This window comes from Peromyscus californicus, unplaced genomic scaffold (assembly GCF_007827085.1).
Source record: "Peromyscus californicus insignis strain IS unplaced genomic scaffold, ASM782708v3 Scaffold_10__1_contigs__length_136768540, whole genome shotgun sequence".
NCBI lineage: Eukaryota > Metazoa > Chordata > Mammalia > Rodentia > Cricetidae > Peromyscus > Peromyscus californicus.
Window position 1 is genome coordinate 114,250,355 of NW_026294391.1, and position 6,000 is coordinate 114,256,354.

Genomic DNA, 6,000 nt, shown 5'->3' on the forward strand with positions numbered 1-6,000 from the left:
ATCTGAGAGTTTTTTCCCCTCAGCATTCCAGGAGCTATTCCAAGAATTGGGCATTTTCTCAGGGAAAGAAAAGACTTCTATTTGAAATCTTCTGGTTTTCAAAGTGTGCAACTAGTTTAGAACTGTTAAAGGTTTGTTTGGACAGGACTGGGGATATATCTCAGTCAGTAGAGTGAAGCCCTGGGTTCAATATTTAGTACCCCATAAACTTGGATTGGTAGGACATGTCTGTAATCCCTGAATTTGAGAAGTAAAGTTCAGGAGGATCAGAAGTTCAAGATCACCCTTGGCGACAAAATGATTACCAGGCAAGTCTGCGCTGCATGAGACTCTGACTAAATAAATAAATAAAAGTTGTTTGGACAAATTCAGCCTATCTTCAGACTAAACTTCACCCAATAGTTCTCTCTGTCCCTTAGTTCTTCAACTTTTTGAGCAACCAAGCAAGCTATACTATGTGAGTACTTCTTTTATATAAAGGTTGATTCTAGGTCTTGGGAAATAACTTAGTGATAGGGAATTTACCTAGAATATGACAGACTTTGCCTTCATCCTAAACACTATGAAATTTTTGTTTGAAAAAAAAAGTGATCTAGGAACTAGGGATGCAACTCAGTTGGTTAAGTGCTTGCCTGGTGTGCACAAAGCCCTGAATTCAGTCCCTGGCAGAACACACACACACACACACACACACACGCACGCACGCACGCACGCACGCACGCACGCAGATGTGTGTGCCTATAAGCCTAGGTAAAAGCAAGAAGAGCAAGAAGTTCAAGATCATCCTTGGCTACATAGCAAGTTCAAGGTCAGTCTTGATACTTGATGCTGAGATACTCAAACATTGTTTTGGTTTGGTTTGGTTTTGGTTTTTTTGTTTGTTTCTTTGTTTTTTTGTTTGTTTGTTTGTTTGTTTTTGAGACAGGGTTTCTCTGTGTAGCTTTGGAGCCTGTCCTGGATCTCACTCTGTAGCCCAGGCTGGCCTTGAACTCACAGAGATCCGCCTGGCTCTGCCTCCCCGAGTGCTGGGATAAAAGGTGTGCGCCACCATTGCACAGCTCAAACATTGTTTTTAAACAAACAAGTAAATAAAATAAAGAGTTGGTTCAGTAAAGACTTTGGACACTTGGGAGATCAGTGGTCTTAAGCTAGGGGTGAGAGTAGAGCCCACATCTACATGGAGACAGCCATCTCAGTTTGCTTGTTTTGCATATTGATGGCTGTGCTTAATCTTTGTACAGGAAACTGGTAAAGAAGTAGTGGTCCATGATACTATATGGGATTGCCCTCCTACAGCAAAGCAAATCATTTACCCTGTGACAGTTTCACTCTCCAGGGGCTTCAAGGCACTGAGGGGCACCCTCCCCCAACTGGACTTTAAGACACCTGCTTCTCTGCAGTGAGGATCAAGAAACTGGCAAAAACAAAGTGCACCTACAAAGCAACAGAATCCCTTAAGTGGCTATAAGAAAGTTCTTAACGGAGGGCCGGTGCAACCCGCCAGGTTTTTGGACTTGAACTTCAAAACTGAGATATTGCAATGAATTCCTTCACTTCTTTTTCTCCCCACCCCCCGACTCTTTTCCGAAGCCCCATCATCCTCAGCCTTCTATGTGAAGAGACAATATGCATTTTTTAAGAAGACCCAGCGGGGAGCAGGCATTTCTATTCCAAAGAGATAGCACAGATAAAAGTGTCAGAGAGCAGGTCAGACATAGTTTGACATTTGTCATTTTTTTGAACCACTGATGGGCAATGTCTGCGGAACTGCTGCTGTTCCTGCTGCTCTAACAATAACGCATTCAAATGAGCAGGAGCCTGAAACCTGCATACACATTCCTTCCTGGCAAAGAATGGAATCCAAGACACGCAGCACAGGGGGGTGGCTTTCCCATGTCCCTCCATGCTAACAGATGCTAGCTTCCTTCAGTCAGCCTGGTTTTCTATAATCATTCTAACTGGCATTTTCTTAGTAGTTCTCAAAGGACCTGGCACCTCCTGGCAGACATGAGGACTTCGAAAATGAGGTTCTTCTCTACCCCTCCATATCCACGACCTCCAAGATAGCCCTGGTTTGCTTCCTTTGATTTCAGGGATTTTTTTTCTTTTTTTTTCTTTTTTCTTTCGTTCTTTCCTTTTTTGTTTTGATTTGATTGTGTTTTTCGTGACGGGGTTTCTCTGTGTAGCTCTGGCTGGCTTTTAACTCAGAGATCCACCTGCCTCTGCCTCCCGAGTGCTGGGATGAAAGGTGTTTGCCATCACTGGCTGGCAATTTTAGGGATTATTTTAAAAGATATATTAACAAAAAAAATTCTTGAGAGCTGGGACGTAGCTGAATTGGTAGTACTTCTCCAGCATGCACAAAGCCCTGGGCTCCGTCTCCAGTCTCACATAAACCAAGTGTGGTGGCATGAGCCTACGATCCTGGCGGGCACTGTGGAGGTAGAGACAGGAGGACTACGAGTTCAGCATTATCTGCGGCTACATAGTAAGTTTGAGGCCAGCCTGGACTACATGAGACTCTTTCTCAAAGTAAATAAATAGCTTGTCTTTTTTTTTTTTAGCATGCTGGGGAGCAAAATGTAGAGGGTTGTGGGTGTGCTAGGTAAGCACTCTACCAAATGAGCCACATCCTTGCCTTTAAATAACCTAGTCTAATTTCCTACCTTTTATTTATTTAAAATGTGAATTCCTATGAATCTACTTGCCTCTTTTGTGGGGCTACATATATGTGGCTAGGCATAGAACCTTGGGACTTTGACATGCTAAATACTCTACCACTAAGCTCCATCCCCTTCCAAACACACCACAGGCTTCTGAATTTTTACTTTGAGACTGGATCTTGCTAAGTTACCCAGGCTGACCAAAAACTTGAACACTCTTGCCTCAGCCTTCTGAGTGGCTGTGATGACAGGCACGTGACACCATGCCCGATAAACTACTTGACTTTCCTAAAAATTTGCAAGTGATATGATTTTGAAAATACGCTGAGTTTACTCAATATTTTAGCTACTCTGAAGAAAGAAATGTGAGGAAACCTTCTGGGGTTCTAGAAATGTTCTACATTTTGATCCAAGTGGTAGTTTCATGGGTACATATATATGCAAAAATGTATCACTTCAGATTTGTGCATGTCACCATATGCATGTCATTCCTTAATACCAAATGGGAGAAATACAACAAAACATGACTACGATGTATGTGTACATATGTATATACATTATGTAACTTATCTTTAAGTTACTGATTATATTATATAGTTTGGAGATGGTTTATATGACTGCATATGAAATTTAATCATCTAAAGCTACATGTGTATATATGTGCATACATATTGCATATAGGTAAAAATATCTATGCTTATGTGCAACCTAGTCACATGCTTGTGTATACATATATCTGTGTACATATATGTTTAAGCGACCATAACTGTCCTAGTAAAGAGAAGATCTTGTTTTTCTTCCTTGCTTTTTTCTCACCAGTCTAATGTTCCCTGTTTTTTTTATTACTTATATCTCAATTATATCTTCTTACACTTAGCTTCAAATGTTTATCAATTATCTACTCTCTAAAATTCATGGTTTTGAAACCCCTTAGGTAGGTATAAGGGTGAAGGGGATGAGTAGAAATCAGAGTTAAGTTACCAGGGTCTGCCCAGCATACCCAGGAGCTGGAAAATCTGGAAAAGTAACTATAACGATATCTGGGAAAGAGTTGAAAATAGAGACAAAAGCATCATAGCATCCAACTAGGGTCATTATCAGTTACAGAGCCAAGAGGAAAAAAGCAGGTAGAAACCAGGTAAGTGGAAGACTCCACTGGAAACTGGTAGGAAAGAGGATCAGGAGTTCTAAGTCAATTCAGGTAAATAGTGGATTCAAGGCCAGCGGGGGCTACATGAGACCCCATGTTAAAAAAATAACAAATTCTGTTGAGGGGGCAGCGCCGCTCTTCACTACTTAGGAGAAATTAGGTTACCGACTGTTGTGCTGCTTAAAAGTAGTAAACTGGGCTGAGCCTGGTGATGCATGCCTACAATCCCAACTTCTCAAGAGGCTGAGGCAGGAATATCTCAAGTTTGAGGCTAGCCTTAGCTGTATAGTAAGTTTTAGGCCAGTGCGGCCAGTTTAGAAAGACACATCTGTTCTGTGAGCAAACTTTCCCTGGGAAACACATCACACATATTACTCACCTCAGACAGGGAGCCCATGACAGACTAAACTACAGATACCACAAAGTTCATCTTGGTGATCCAATGATTATTATAGGGGTTACTTACAGGAATATGGGTGAGGGCTTACTTACAGGAGCAGAAAAGTCTCAAAGCTGCATCACCAAAGTCCACCCCAGCACAGGTGGCAGCTCACAAAGCTGGGAGCCTAGAGCACACTGCACAGTCTGCAGGCAGCTCAACAGGCTGGAGAGTGTCCTCTCCTGGTGCCTCAGTCAGTCTAAACCTCTTCCATGCAGCTCTGCTGGCTTCTGCTTCTTCCAGGCAGTTTGGCTGGTATGAGAGTTTTCTTTGCAGCTTGGCTTGTTTACTCTTGCGAAGAAGGGGGCCTAGTGCACCCGGTCAGTTTCAGGGACTTCCTGGGCTTATATTAAGTTGTTTACCTTCTGGCTTAAGGAGCTCCCCTACAGGATGGAATACTTCAACCTCAGAGAAAACCAGTAAACATCATCTGTGAAGCTCTAAAGACAGTTGATGGACCTTGGGAGTAGGGGACCACTTTAAATTTCAGTGATGTAGCCCCTGTGAATAACTCCCCACCCATGCACCAGTAAGCAACCCTAATGAAACTCAGTAGATCATTAAAAAAAAAAGACATCAAAGTACAAGAAGGGCTAGTCGGGAAGAGAAAGAGAAAGTGGACTAGTCGGAGTGGGAGGGAGATAAAAGAGGGTAATGTCAGTTGAATATGATCAACATCCATTGTATACATGTATGAAAATATCGTGAAACCTATTATAATGAATAATTAATATATGTTAATCAAATATTGCTCAATGGTAGCCTATTTACCTAGCATATATAAATCTATAACCAGTACTGCAAAACATAAAATAAACAGTTTTATGCTGCGACAGTCATCTACTCTGACCTGAACACTATAAATTGAATTCTTTGTTGTTATATTTTTCAGAAAGGGTTGTGTGTAGCCCAGGTTGGCTTTGAATTCATTATTTAGCAGAAACTGACCTTGAACTCCTGATCCTCTAGCCTCCACTTCCGTAGTGCTAAAACGGCAGGCTTGCGCCACAGCTGGCTTAGCTGTTGCGTTTTGACAGCGCAGTGCTGGTTCAGGACCTGAGTGTTCCTTTGAGACTGGTGGAAGTAGCGGCTATCTGACCGCAGACCACCTCTTCTCATCTATGCACGTCTCCAAAATATTTTCCTATCATCTTTTGAGTATTCCTCGTGGGTTATGCAATGTTTTCGGCAACTCCATGAATTGTTACTAGCATCATGTCCATTTCATAGATAAGGAAATTGTGTTTGCTTGTCTACATCGCATGTCCAAGGGCACGCACTGGTAGAGCCAAAAGTGCTCAGTTCTGATCCTGAAGCCTATGCTCTGAACACTGTGCTTACTATATTTTTTTCTTTAGTTTTTTTTTTTTTTGAGACAGAGTTTCTCTTTGTAGCCCTGGCTACCTGTAGACCAGGCTGGCCTCGAATGGATTAAAGGAGTGCACCACCACAGCCCAGCATCTTACTGTCTAATCTTAAATACAGTAGTCTCCTCTGGGGACACATTCCCAGATGCCTCCATATGCATATGTGAGAGTCTTTTTAAAATTGTGTTTTGAGAGCTTTGCTTATTTGGCTTGTTTTTGTTTCATGGTGTTAGGTTGGAACCTATGGCCTTATACATATTTGACAAGAGGTCTAACACTGAACTACACTCCTACTTCTATCCTATGTTATTTTCTATAAATGTCATGATATAGTTTCATTGACAAGCAACAATAAAATTAAATGAATTATGGCAATATACT